The sequence below is a fragment of the Galeopterus variegatus genome, unplaced genomic scaffold (assembly GCF_000696425.1).
Source record: "Galeopterus variegatus unplaced genomic scaffold, G_variegatus-3.0.2 Scaffold1327, whole genome shotgun sequence".
Lineage (NCBI taxonomy): Eukaryota > Metazoa > Chordata > Mammalia > Dermoptera > Cynocephalidae > Galeopterus > Galeopterus variegatus.
In genome coordinates, this window is record NW_007727438.1 from 92,835 (window position 1) to 107,372 (window position 14,538).

Sequence of the window (14,538 nt, forward strand, 5' to 3'; positions counted from 1 at the left end):
ACTCCAAAGGCGGGACTAGGGTCTGAGAGTGGGACTGTCGGGGGCAGGAAGCACCAAGTGTGAACTGAATATTTCTCCCCATGAATGGTGATTCTTAAGTTTGTTTCATGCCACTCTCAGGTCCTTCTGAGCTGCCTTTCAGAAGCATCTCTGGGACCTCATGAAGACTGGCTTTGTAGAAAATGTGCAGCCAGGGCTCCATTCCCAAGCAAGGCTTCCTTCCACATACAAAAAACAGGCTGCTGAATTAATGAACCACTTCTCTTATCTATTTTCCTGTTATCTAATTCTGAGAGGAAAGCTGGGAGCTGGGAGACGCAGCTCACAGCGTCTCCCTCCTGCCGGCTGAGAACAGCCTGGAATCCTGGGGCTGCGGGGCTGGGCTGCCCTTGGAGTCTGTCTCACACCGAGCCCTGAGGAGCTGCAGGGACGCTGCTCCCACTGTGGGTGAGTCCCTTCCCAGCCTTCCTGGGGACCCTCTGCAGCTGGGCTGTGGGACAGAAGACCCTTGGAACAGGGAGAGAGAGGGAAGGCCTCAGCCAGAGTGTGACTGAGGCCATGAGAGAGGCTCTCAGGCCCGTGCATGGGGAGAGAAGATGGGATTCTGCTCAGGCCGAGCCGCAGAGGCAGGGATTCCTGTCCCTCGTCCCTGCTCTGGTCCTTCCTCTCTCTGTTTCTCTTTCGTACAACTGGGAGACATTTCAGTTTCTCTGTTTCCTGGTTCCCACTCCAACAGTCGGAAATGGATGGGGATGGTTGGTCTTTCAAGAAAAAAACTATATAAATATATACCTCACCAGGAATCAAACGGACCTGACCGGGGTCACCGCGCCCTCGGCCCTTGCTCTGTCTGGCAATCCCCCATTACACTTCTCTCCCCTGGGGTCCCTGCTGCTGTCGTGTCCTCTTAAGGGCCCTATTGGAAAGTCAGGCAGACCCTTCCCGACCCATATGCTTCCTGCGGGGGGAGTCTCTGCACCCTTCCTGTTGGCTTCATTAGTTAGTGAATTGACCCCACAGCCTCCGGGACCTGGTACTTTTTTTTTTTGCCTCTCCGCAGGCTTTGTGTGTGGTTTAGTTCTTGTTTATTCTGGGACCAGGCGTGTGATGGGAAGAAGGACTGGGGGTGGGCCTTCCAGGTGTACCAGCAAATGTGTTCTTCCCGAGCCCACCGGGGGCCTCGAAGGGCCCGCCGCCTCCGCTCTGGGCTGCCTACACTTCTGCGTGCAAGTCGCACTTGCCTCTGCTTCCTGAAGTTGGGCACATGAGCTTTGAATCTTGTTTGTAGCTGAGAAGTGGAGAAAAGGGCTAAGTCCAGAGAGAAAAAGAGAGACAAAAGAAAGGCAGGGGCAGCTCTGGGAGGACAGGGTGAAGAACGAGGCGCTCAGTGTGAAGTGTGGCCTGACGACTATGCGCCAGGAGGGCCTGAGACGCCCGCGGTTGTCTGTGCCTTCTCCACGTGCTGGGAGGTTGGAAACAGACAATGACCTATTTTAACTGTGGAGCCTTAGGAGGACTGGGCCCACACTCTCCTGCAATTGGGAAGGATTTGGCGCAAAGTCTCTCGATCTCCGTGCACTTACTTAAGTATTAGCTCTGCAAAGCAGAGCGTGGAAACTGTTTGTTCTCCTCGGATATCTTTCCCTCTCCAGCGGCCCACAGGTTTCCAGCGGGGTAAATTCAAACTCTGCCCCAAAACTTACACTCCCCTGCCCAACCCCCTGGCTTCCTTACCCCTGCTAATTTTCCCCCAGAGCTAATATTCTCAACCCGCTGTATGTACTCCAAAATCAAGGAAAACTGAAAGGTTTTCAGCTGGGAAAATCAGGGAAATGCCAATCTGAATTGAGGGAAACCCTTACTGTGTAAGGCTGCTAGAATTCTGAGTTCTACCATCACAAAACTGAATTGGCGTTTTTAGTAGTAGTAGCAGCAGCAAATGTTTTGTTTCCATTAGTCTTATTTGGACAAACAGCCTAGAGTAAAGGGTATTTGAAAGTCCCACTTTATGAATTTTTTTGACAGAGCTCATTTTTAGCAACATAGACTTTGCCACAAATTTCCTTTTTCTTCTAAGAACGTGTCTCTGAAAGTGATTTTGCATTTACTAATTCCATGGGCAGGGGAAAAAATTTTAAAGACAGCTTCGCATGGTTGGTATTGAGGAAAATGTTAGTAAGTTGCTCTTTATCCCCGCTCTGTCTGTCACGCCCAATAAAATATCCATTTCAAATGGCTTTCTAATGCCGTGTTATACTTGTCGGGTGATTTACAGTGACGAAAATTATAGTTTCCGTGTGTAAAGTCCAGGGGTGTGTGAGCACTGGGACGGCAGAGAGGAGGGGGTTTCGGTCCAGGGGCAGCACCCGACTGAGAAATTCAAGCCATCAATCTCTAGTTGTCTAAACACAGCACCGAGTGGCGATTCGAGGCAATTATCCGAATAATTGGGGAGGGGGCGGCACTTTCACCTGAATTATCTAGATAAAAGTGTGACACAGGAAAATGTGGCCCTGAATGCCCTGACTCGACTCCACGGTGGCGTGAATTCAGGCGATTGTTCTATGGGTTCTTGGCCGGGGAAGGAAGGAGACGTCTCTAGGAAAGCCTGAAAGGGGCTCCTGCCGCGCAGGGTCTGGTGGCCGCAGCCCCCCTAAGGCGGTGACGGAGGGAAGCCTGAGAAGTGGCCGCCCCGCCCGAGTCTGAGAAGGGCCCGGGGAGAAAGACTTTTAAGGGCTGGGGGGGGGGAGGGGGGAGGGGTCCCCAGGTCCTGGAGCATAGCGAGCCCCAGACCCCCCCGCCCCCCCAGGCAGAGAGCTGGACGGACGTGAGAGAAATTAGAAAGAGGATGACAGTGTCACTAATTGTCCCCGATTCCCATCCCTTCGGCACTGCTGCACAGTGGACGAGCTCCTTCTGCGCTGGGTTTGGTTGGTTTCTCCTGCTCGCCGCCTGACAAGAAGACAGGCCGCCCCGCTGCCCGTGAGCGCTCGACCCGGTGGCCAGAGCCCAGGGGACACAGTCTTCCCGGGGCCATCGGGGGGCGGCGGCCGGGCGGGGGCTCCTCCTGCTCGCGGGGCTCGAGGATCCCCAGACCCCTCGGGTGCTCTCCTCGGCCCTCGAGCCCTGCCTGTCCCCGCGGGCGAGGCGAGGCTGGGGTGCTTGGAGTGGATTTCCAGCCAGCTGGCGCCTCGCGGGCCAGGTCGCCTCGGACGGGTGTCGCGCCCGCCTTGTCCCATGGCCGCAGCCCGGACCCCGGTGTGTCTGCTGGTGAGCCCCGGCCGCGGGCGGCAGGGTCCGAGCTGCCGTCAGTCGCGGGACCTCCGGCCGGTCTAGGGTCGCCCTTTGCGCCGGGGACCCCCTCGCTGAGCCCAGAATCCCCGGGCCGCTGCGCCGTCGGGTGGCTCCGGGAGAACAGCGCGTCCGTCTCGCCACGTGAGGGGCGCCCGTGGGACCCCCACGGTCCGGGCAGCGAGGCACGTGCCCCGTTTCCATCTCGTCCCAGTCGCGACCGCCTCCGTAAGGTCCCTAAACAGGCCGAAGAACACAGTAGGTGTTTCGTTAAAATGGTGACCGTTTCCCCCCAGCCGGGCGGTTCTGCTCCTCAGTGTCCCCTTCAGAGACACATCTCCCCACCCCCGCGCAGCGTGTGGCCCCGAAAGCCAGAGTCCAGCCTGCAAGGAGCAGTCCCTTCCTCCCTGGGCGAGGTTTGGAGGGACCTTGACGGCCCGGCGCGGGGCGTGCAGCTTGGGGACCGCGGGCTTGTCCAGGATCCGCCGGATCCCGAGCGTCGGCGCGCGGAGGTCCGGGAAGTGCTGTCTTTTAATCCCTTCTCCAGCTGCGCCCTTCTCGGTCTTACACAGACTCGAGGCGACCCTTCGAGGACCGCACGTCGGGGACAGGGCTGCGGCCCCGCGCAGATGCCGGCGCCGGGCCGGGCCCTCCGTCCCCGGATGCTGAGACAGGCTGTCTCTCGTCCTCCTCCCCAGCGTCCTTCCAAGGGACTCTCTTTATTCCATTAGTGCGTCCGACTTTCTCTCTCCCTCTCTCTCCGTTTCTCTCTTTCCTTTCCCAATTCTCTTCCAGAATTTCCTTTTGTTTTTTAATCAATATCCTCCCTCTTACTTTGTTCTTTTTCCGTATAATTTGTTATTTTCTACCCGGTGCCTCCCTGTTCTTGGCCGGCCGCAGACCCAGGTGACTTAGTGACTGCAGAACGCTCGCTCCCGGACACACTCTCCACCCTCAACGTTTCCTCCGCATCGGGCTCGGTCTTTTGTCACTCCGACCTGAGGTCTTCGTCCCTCATAATAAATTCGTTTTTATTAATTCGGCTGTACTACTTGCATACAGATGTTACTCGATAAAGATACCTCGCTCTGTGAATCAGAAGCCTTCCTGTTGGTGAATTATTTTGATTTCTTTAAACTACTCAGTAGCTATTTTGTTTGCCCTTAAGGAATTTCTTAAACTTCCACCTCTAAACAAATAGCACACATAAATAATTTTCCAAGGGCTGGGTGTGTACCTAACAAGATTGATTCACTCAAAAACGTGATGCAGAATTTTTAAAATGTTGTGGAAAACTTTTAAAACTGAGCCAGATAATTCATCCCGCCACACCATTTGTTATGGCTTTCCACTAACTCCAAAGATTTAACAGGAAATTGATATGGTATAAATAGATAACTTTCCTTGTTCACAGCTAAGATTTTATTTGCTTTCTGTTAGATCACAGTAGTTCTATCATAATAATGATAGAACAATTAGCCTCCCTTGTAGATAAATAATGATTCTGAGTGCTTTTTATTTGTTTTATGTAGAATGTGTTGTTAGATCATACATGAAAATTTTATTTTACATAATATTGCTGATAGATACTAGATGCTTTTTGCTTTCAGAAAATGACTGGAGACAGAAAAATTAGTTGATAAGGAAAAAATTAAGTTTTGTTCTTTAATAAAAACTTAAAACTTTACCTCTAAGGAAATTTTCTTTAAGAAACAAAATCATTAACTGGTAAAATATTGACCACAGGAAAATTCAGAAGAGAGGCCAGAAAGTCAGCTATGTCTCCTCTGCAGTGATTCTAGAACAACAGAAATTAAGATAGTTACTGCATTACTGGCCAGATGTAGTAGTCCCTGTTTGTGCAAAAACACACCCTTGATTATTGAAGGAGGGGCATCTCAGAGTGTTCCCAGTTTCTCAAAGATTGACAAGCAGAATCACAGAGTCACTGTCTTAGAACTAACTACTCCCTAGAATTCAGTAGATAGTAGCTACCCACTACACGGGGTACCTGCTGCTGCATTGAGTGCTATGTGGGCAAGGGGGAGTCTTGGGATTCACGGAAAGTTCTGGGAAGAGGTGCCAGATGGAAACAGCCTCCATGCCCTAAATTTTCTTAGCAGCTCTCAGGTCTCTCCTGCCTTCCCATGGGGCTGCCTTGGAAAGCCCCCGGCATGGTGGCCGCTGGGGTTTGCTCCAGCCGTGATAACGGAGGGGCTCGCTATCTAATCTGGACAGCAGCAGAACAATCCATTAGACCTCGGCATTTATCGGGGCAGGGGAGGAGGGAGGGACGGGGGCTAGTGTGCCCCACCCAGCCCTGGGAGGCACTGAGCTGCCCCATTGGCGTTGGGAGGATTAACGAAACAGAGTTTTGTATGAAAACTCACCGTGGCATATTATGCTTACTGATTTGGGTAAATTATAATCCTACTATTGTCATTGTAAGGAAAAATTAGAATCCCTTTGGGTTGAAGAAGTCACCTTTTCTTTTAAGAAGTTCAATGTGCTTTCCATTGTCTCATTCACTCACCAAAGGCACTGTAAGATTCCAGTTTTCCCCAGTATTCCTTGAGACTTGAGAGACTTAAATCCATCCACCAATTCATTCATTCATTCATTCAGCAAACATTTACAAAGCTTTACTCTGGGCCAGGCATTGTGCCTTATTCTAACAGGTTAAATTATTTGCCCAAGACGAAGACTATGCTGGCGACTGGGGCGGGACCCTAAATCAACTATTCCAGTCCCATGACTGCACACTTTTCCCTCCAAAGACATACAAATCAGAGACGTTGGGAGCTGGAAGGGCCTCAAAGGTTATCTGGTCTGGCCTTCCATTCAATGCAGGAATCCTGTCCCCAGAATGCCAGTGGCCAGGCCTCCACCAGCTCAGGGAACTGTGAGCTCCCGCATGGGCTTCCCATTGGAAAGTGGCCCAGTGAACAGGAAGGTCTTTCCCTGCGAGAGGACGGGCTTGGCTGCCCACACCTAAGCTCAGGGTTCTGAGCTCCTTGTGCTGCTGTGACTCCAGGTGACCAGCTTTGTGCTCTAAGAGTAAGGACCCTACCATCCGGGGCACCTACCTTCTCAACTCTAGCTGGCTGACCTCTAACCCAGTGGTGTCACTGCTCCCTTTCAGCTGTCCCCTAGCAGTAGAGACTCCTGAATTGCTGGACACTAAACCCCTTGAAACTTTAGAGCGCTCTGGACCTTAGCCAAGCTGACCTTCCTCAATTGTTCATTGGGGACATTTGCCACCAGTCAGTAGTCAGATAGACAGTAGTCAGAGAATCACCAGAGCTGGAATCTAGTTCCCACACAACTGCCTACAAGCTGGGTGACCTTCAGCAAGTTATTTTACTTCTATTTCCAGCATATTCTAGAAATAAGATGTATAAATGTGCTTCTCAATAGTTGAGGGTGACATCTTTTTCAAAGATAACATTTCTCATAAATAATCTGAAATTCCAAAAGGCAGATTCTGAATAATAAAAAAAAGAACATTCTGGAAACTTTTTAAATCTGATGAGATGCTAAGTGCACATTGTCTCTGGGTCAGTGTAATAGTTTAGAATCCCCAGTTAGAATAATGTGATTTGAATCCGACCCTGCTACTTTTGGGCTGTGTTATTTTGGGTAAATTACTTGGCATCTCTGTGGTTCAGTTTCTTATATTTTAAAATCCTCATAAACGTTGGAGGGCAGACAAGTATCCCCCCCTGAGATAATCTCCACAGTACAATGTGCTCCACTGCTTGGGAGCGTACCTCATTTTTGTTTGGCTTTGTTTGTTTTGTTTCTTAACTTATGACTTCAAAACTCTTCAGAATTAAGTGTCTAATAAAAAGTAGAAATTCACCTGACTAATCAATAAATATATTTTTTAATCATCTTACCCAAAATTGAGTGTTGCTGGTGGTAGTGGGAATTGGGAATTGTGGGTGCAACTTTCTGGAAGGCAACTCGACAACATGTATCCTAAAGTTTTAATCATCTTACCCAAAATTGAGTGTTGCTGGTGGTGGTGGGAATTGGGAATTGTGGGTGCAACTTTCTGGAAGGCAACTCGACAACATGTATCCTAAACCCTGAAAGAGCTTCTGTTTTCTGACCAGCTTTTTCCAGTAATAGAAACTTACCCAAAGGAAATAGTCAGAGGTTTACAAGGTGCTTTACTTACCAAAATTTATGTTTTGACAAGGACACATCAAGCATTTATTTGTTGTAGTGAAAAATAGAAAATGATCTAAACTCTGAACGATTAGAGTTTACTTACATAAACTATGCTAAATCCATAATGTGGTCATTAAATTATGTTTTCTTAAGGTATTAATGACATGGGAAAGTCTCATAATATATTTTTTAAAAATTGAAAGTCAATTGCAAAACACTCTGTACAGTGTGAAACTCTCGTTCAGGAAGAGAAAAGAGAAACCTAATGTTCCCAGTGGTTCTGTTGGGGTGACGTGGTTAAGGACGAATTTTGTTTTCCTTGTTACGCTTTTCTGTATTTCCAAACAAACTACAATGAACTCATGTTTATTTAAAATTTAAAAAAAGAAATATTTGAGAGGAGTGGGGAGGATTGGCCAAATCCAAGACATGTCAGGTTTCCTAAGATTTTTATGACTGTTGTGTTTTCATGACAAATGCTTATCCATTTTAGGGAATTCAGCTTTAAAGTGCCCAAAACTCAATGGACTCAAACTCCAGTAACAGTCCTGGACTCCTGGTTCCAAGCTAGTCATGTTCACAACTGGTGGGAGTGATTTTTTCTACAGAGGTTCTCCCTCCCTCTTTATAAAATGTTTCCCAGCTATCAAGATTGTCTCAGACTTTTACTTGCAACCTTGAGTGTTTCTGAAATTGAAAACAATAGTCTAAGTTCTTGTAACTTTTTCCTCTTCTCACAACTCCCTTTGCTGGTGGGAGGAGTTGGTGGAATGTGAGGCCAGGTGCTGATCCAGCTGCAAATACAAGCTGGTGATTCAGATCCAGGCTGAGGGAGAGTGGGAGGGAAACTTGGGTGGGAGAGGGAAGTCAGACCTTCAGTGGTCGCCAAGAAGCCAGAGAGGGCATTCAGAAAGGAAGACCTTTGTGAGGGTAAGAGAGTTACCACTAAGACCAGAGCTGAGAACTGACCGGTTAGTTCAGTAGGTTAGGGCACAGCATTATAGCACCAAGGTCACGGGTTCGGGTGGCCAGCTGCCAAAAAAGAAAAAAAAAAAAAAAAAAAACCAATGTGACTGAAGACCAAATGATTAATAAATGTCAGATGCCGTTTTTGAAACTGAAATAGTTTCAGCTTGTAGAGAAATAAGTGGCAGTTAGCAGAGACTAAGGCACCTTTCTGCCACAGTAGAATGTCGGGTGGGGTTGGGGGCAGGGTGGTAACAAAAAGAAATAGAAACAAAATGCCACCATAAACTTATTCAACATTCAATAGATCTTGTACTGAGCATTTTTGGTCTTAATGTAACACACCCCAGTGAACAGGAGATAAAACATAGAGATAAAGACCACTTTTGTTTTTGTTAATTAGCAAACAAATATTTAGCAGATAAAATGTGTTCTGAATATAATAGGTGACATGGATTTAAAATGCCCCTCCCATCCTTTTTCTCTAAGTGCTACACTTTTTCTATTTTTTAACTTTGAGGTTGGCCTTTGGTCGATTGGCTCGTTGATTGGGTGGGTAGATGGGTGGTGATTGGTAAAGAGCATGAATAGAATTTTTGCAAACCACAGAATTTCCACCCCACCTCAGCTCATCTCTGCCCTTCTCCGTCTACAAGGCAATTAGGGCCCAGTCAGGCATCCTGGTGACCTTCATGCCACAGCTGCCAGCCCCCTGTGCTGCACAGGCGGTGGTAGGGGCTGTCTGGAAGAATGATTCTCATGGGGGCAAGTTTCAGACACCTTTGCTGGCTGAATTCTCTACAACCAAATCCTCAGCAACAACCTTTCTCTGCCCCTGCTTCTGAAGGGAGTCAAACCCCAAACCTGGAGCAGACTATATGTACCCTTGATACAGATAAGACACGTGCTAAAGCAAGGGGTGTGAGGACTGAGAACAGAGCTGCAGGATGAGCAAGCAGCCCCCTGCCTTTGAGAAATGCTTCATTCTCTGCTGGCTAGGAGTCCTTGGGTCAGGGTGGTGTTGACCTTTCTTATCGCCGTTCTATGTAGCATTCCCAGAAATGTCCCCTCAGGCACAGGTTTTTATTAGACACCCATAGACACCAGAAAAGCATCCTAGGTCCTCAGTCTTTGTGTAATATTTTAATAATTTCCACCTGTAATCAAGATAGAATAAGGGAAGTCAAACACTCCTCCCTGGGCCCTGCTACCAACTGCATAACAAAACAGCACCTTGATCCCTTCATCTGTAAATTGGGGACAATAAATAATACTTATGGTTTATCAAAGTGCTTTCACATATATATCACGTTTGACCCTCACAGAAACGTTCTGGGTTATCAGTGTGGGTATTATTAGAGCAGTATGCCCATTTTATAGATTAGAAAACAGAGACATATTACCAAAGGTCACTCCACTAATAACTAAGAAAATAAACTCAAAATACCCTGCCTCCCTCACCCTCCAGAGATATGCCAAGAATACATGAGACTGTCTATGTGAGCTTACCTGTAACTGCTCTAAAAGGTATTATCTGGATCCCTTCCTCATCCCAAAATGGTGGAACCCAAGAGTGACAGCTACAAGGCACTAGAGCTGACCATGCTCCTTTCATTGTGCAGGTGTGGCCCGGGGAGGTTAAGTGATTTGCCAAAGGTCACTCTATGAGTTAGTGGAAAATGACCAATGTCATTTTTAAAAATAGGTTAAAAGAACTGCCTCCCCAGCTCATTTTTATGGCTTATTTTAAGCAGGTTAATAAGTATACCAGGCACAGCTTTAAACCCAACTCAGTAAATGCTGACACTAGTTTATAGATTCATCAGATAACTAGCAATAAGGAATTATTCATATCTCATTAATCATCCAACCTCTCCAAGGTGCAAGTTATAAAGTGAAGCAAATAGCAGTTCAAGAGCCCCACACGTGTGAGGTCAAAACAGTGAAAATAAAGTGGTTTACACAGCCGCACGTTTGCAATGCGACTATATTTGAGGTCTCCTGAAATGTGAGAAAAAATACTTGGGAAAATTATTTGCATTTCACAGATAAACACATTTCTTATACAGAACTCTATATCTGGTCTACAGAATTATTCAATCATTAACATTCTTTCGAGTTTGTATTGAGCACCTACTGTGTGCAGAGCACTATCAGAGATTATAGGGTCATTAAATACTATTTCAGGCCTAAAGGACTTTTTAACCTTAATGATGTGACAAAATAAAGCAAATGTATGCTTGTGAGTGCACACACACACACACAAACAGATACACCCCCAAACACAGACACATAGACACATACACACAAACACACACACACACAGCCACACAAACACACATATACACATGTACACACATGTACACACATACACTGAAAAACACACATGCACACATATATACACACGTACACACAAATATACACACATATAGACCCACACATATACACACATACACACACATATACACATGTACACACATCCACACACACATATACACATACATGCAAGCACATACACACAAATACATGTACACACTTGAATCTCAACCCATGTGTGTTTGGGATGAGACACCTTGTGCAATGCCCAGAGTCAGTGGACATTGGGGAATGTGTGCGTGGGAGTAGGAGAGAAGGGAGAGTGCCAGGCAGGACTAGGGGAGCCACAACAAGGCAGTGGCCTTGCTGCTGCAAACTTCTCCCAACAATGTTTCTTTATCATGAGAATGGGGTTGGAAAACTTCATGGGCAGAAAACGAGACAGCGAACTGAGATGGCCCAGATTAAGAACCTGATCCAAAAGTCCCATGCAGCATACGCTGGAGTAGAGACGGATGGGGACCGACAGGACAACAGCAGGGACAATACTTGAACCATATGCTGAAAACGAATCAAATCTATAGATGATTTGGTTATTTGGGAGGTGAACACTGATGAATTCTCACGTGTTATTCAGAAGAGCCGGTTTACTTTATTTTCTATCAGTCCCAGTTTGCCAGTGGTGGATTGGAGGCCCGAGGTTCCATGTCATTAACAAGGCAGCTGCAAATACAGTGACTTTGCTTTGAGCAGCTCAGACAAAAAGCTGAGAGACACCTCCTGGGCCTCACATGTGGCCTTTCGCCTGCCTTCTCCAGCAGCTGGCCCTGTGTCTTCAGTCAAGAAATCCATCTCTGAGCCCTGCACCCACAAAATCAAGGCATTTCCTTTCCAGTGTAAAGAGAACTCGGAAGATACTTACTCAAAGTCCTTTACCTGGTAGACAGGGAAACTGAAGCTCAGAGAGTTAATTGACTTATACACAGGGTGACTGTGTAATTTATGTGAAATTACAATAAATATGTATACTACTAATTACTACACAGGGCAACACCAAGCAGCCCAGGACACTGGAGCGCCCTGCTAAACAATGAGAATCAGAACAAGGACGGAGTCCAGAACTGTGCCCGGTAACACCCCCCACATGCTGCTACCTTATTTTCTTTATTTTGAAGGCTGGAATATTTATGAGTCCACAGGACAGTTGGGAAGATATCCAGTCTATAAGTGTAAGTAAGTAACATGTGCCTAAGGAGGACAGGGAATGACTGGTTTTGAATGTCAATCACTTGAGGCCTTTTATTGCATCCTGAAGCCCCACTGGCCCCACCCCTGGCTGGGTCAGGGTCACTGTTTCCAGTTCCCTGCAAAGGGTGGGGGCAGCAGCCCTGACCATGTTCCCAGATTTCCAGGCTCTACCCCAGAGCCCAAAGCCACCTTATCGCTAATTCTCTCACCCTGGTGATTGCACCATGGTGAGGAAAGTTTGACCTCGGGGTTCAGATTTATAGAGGGGAGGTAGTTCCTATAGCAGCACATTGGAGTGAAAGAACAGAGTATGACTAGGGTCTCAGAGCACCCAGTCATGGCCGTGACACTAAATAGCTGTGTGACTCTAAATTAGTCTGTAGCTCTTTCTGAGTCCTGGTCACCTCATGTATAAAGCAAGTGGATTGGACCAGAATCCCTGAGGTCCCTTGCGACTACAGGGCTCCACACCGATGTCTGAGCAGTGCTGTCCTGTGACTGATAAGTGTGCCAAAGGTATTTGGGGCCATGGTCACCCCACCCACAGGGGACTCTGACTGAGGGGCAGAGGAGGCATCATAGGGCATCTTCCACAAGTGAGCCTCTGTGTTTGCTCAGTGCAAGGGACCATGGCACAGGTGGGTTACCCACATCCCTCATGTGACTTCTTCAGTCAGGAAGGACAGGGGTTTACACTGTACAAGGGCAAGTTGGAAACTCCAATGTTCTGTATTCAACTCAGCAAACTTTTAAAACCATTTACTACATATTAGAAAATATGGACAATATAAAGATGTCAAACAGGATTTCTACCCTCAAAGGGATTGAAATTTGGGGGACAGGAGTGTGTAGACAAGCAGATATGTGGAGAGATTAAACTGAAATATAATATGTTAAAGGCTGTGGAAACAGGGGGGGGGAGGGATTGATTTTGGAATGTAGATGAAAGTTAAAAAAAAAAGGAATGTAAGAAGAAAGCTCTTGCCTTCTTCCCTGTTAATCCTCTCAGTACCAGTGACTTGTTCATAGTGGTAGTTTTTGAGTTCTGGAATCAAACTACTTGAGATTAGATCTTGGCTCCCCCACCTATTAAGCTGGGCAAATTACTTAACAGCTTGTGCCTTAGTTTCTTCCTCTGTAAAATGGGGGCATAGAGTGATTGTGCAGATAAATGAGATAATTGATCTGTGCAATATACTTGGACCATGGCTGGCATATAGTAATGTCCAGTGTTAGCTCTTGCCGGAGAACTGCCCAGCAGGCAGATTGAAGTTTTCATCTGCAGTCCCAGCCTTTCACCTCGCACGTGCACATGGCTCTCCTATGTGAGGTCCTCACTGAGCTCATCTGGTCTCTATGGTTAGGGCTGTGTTCAGACTTCGAGGCCTGGCGTTCCCGCCTGTCTATTGTGTGGGACCAGGAATGAGACCATGGTATGGAACCATCTGAGGCGCAGAACGGCAGCATTTGGCAATATCCATTTAGGGACCTTAAAGCCACAAAATGTCAGTGTAGAAAAACACCCAGGAGATGATTTAGTCCAGCTCTTCATTTTACAGACAGGTAATGAGGGCCCAGAGAAGTTAAGCCACTAGCCTGCAGTGTCGGCACTCATCTGGTGACATGGCAGGAATCCTGATTCCCAGACCGATGAGCTGTCACCACACTTCCCTACTGCCAGGACCCTGACCCTCATACCTGAGCCGCTTCCTACAATGAGTCCCGTGGGGGTCCCTCCCGCCTCCCCTTCGACTGTGCCCCAGAGAAAAAACGGCCTGTTTTTCAGTTCGCAGGTCACGTCTGAGGTAGAATCAGGCCCCTCATCTGTGCAGGGCTGGCCTCAGCTCAAAGTGGAAGACCAGAAACACAGCGCTTCAGACTCTGGCTGCTCCCTGTTGCTTCCAGTGTTGACTTGCCGCTTTAATTCTTGTTGGCTGAAAGTGTTTTGCAGGCAAGGCATTCGCGAACCTCCCGCTAGTGTCACCAGCAGAGAAGGTGGCCTTGGGGACTTCCGTGAGAAAGGGCAGGTAGGGTAGGTAGGAGCGAGGGCTACTTGTTCTCCAGCCTGCCAAATCTCAGATGACAGCCTGGCGGCCTCTCTTCCGTCCTAAAGGGCAGTGAGAGGACACACGAGGCAGGACAAGATGGAGGGACTGGACCGGGAGAACTCGGGCGGAGAGGCTGAGAGCTCGAGCCTTTGCAAGCGGAGCGACACCAGGACGCTCGCTCAGAGGAGATGGAGGGACTGGCGGGAGAACTCCGGCGGAGAGGCTGAGAGCTCGAGCCTTTGCAAGCGGAGCGACACCAGGACGCTCGCTCAGAGAAAAATTAGAAACGAACAAAGAGGGAAATGCCACGCAGGACCCCCCGTCTTTGCAGGGAGGTGCATTTACTTTCATCTGTCTTACCCCATCGCCGTATAAAAATTCGGGTGAGCCCCGGTGGGACATTCATGACGTCCCGATCGATCGTTCTCCCTCGACGCCGAGCAGGACCTGGGCCGGACAGGAGGGGGTCGGGGCGGGCGGGGGGCGCAGCGGG

At 48.0% G+C, this 14,538-nt stretch overlaps 1 protein-coding gene across 1 annotated transcript in view; it reads left to right on the forward strand.

Moving 5' to 3' along the window:
- The first annotated feature begins 401 nt into the window (after window positions 1-401).
- GATA4 (GATA binding protein 4) overlaps window positions 402-14,538 on the forward strand; it is a 73,869-nt gene continuing 59,732 nt past the window's right edge. The window contains exon 1 of the mRNA XM_008576320.1: window positions 402-447. The gene's annotated coding sequence lies outside the window, so the exon portion shown is untranslated. The remainder of the gene's footprint in view (window positions 448-14,538) is intronic.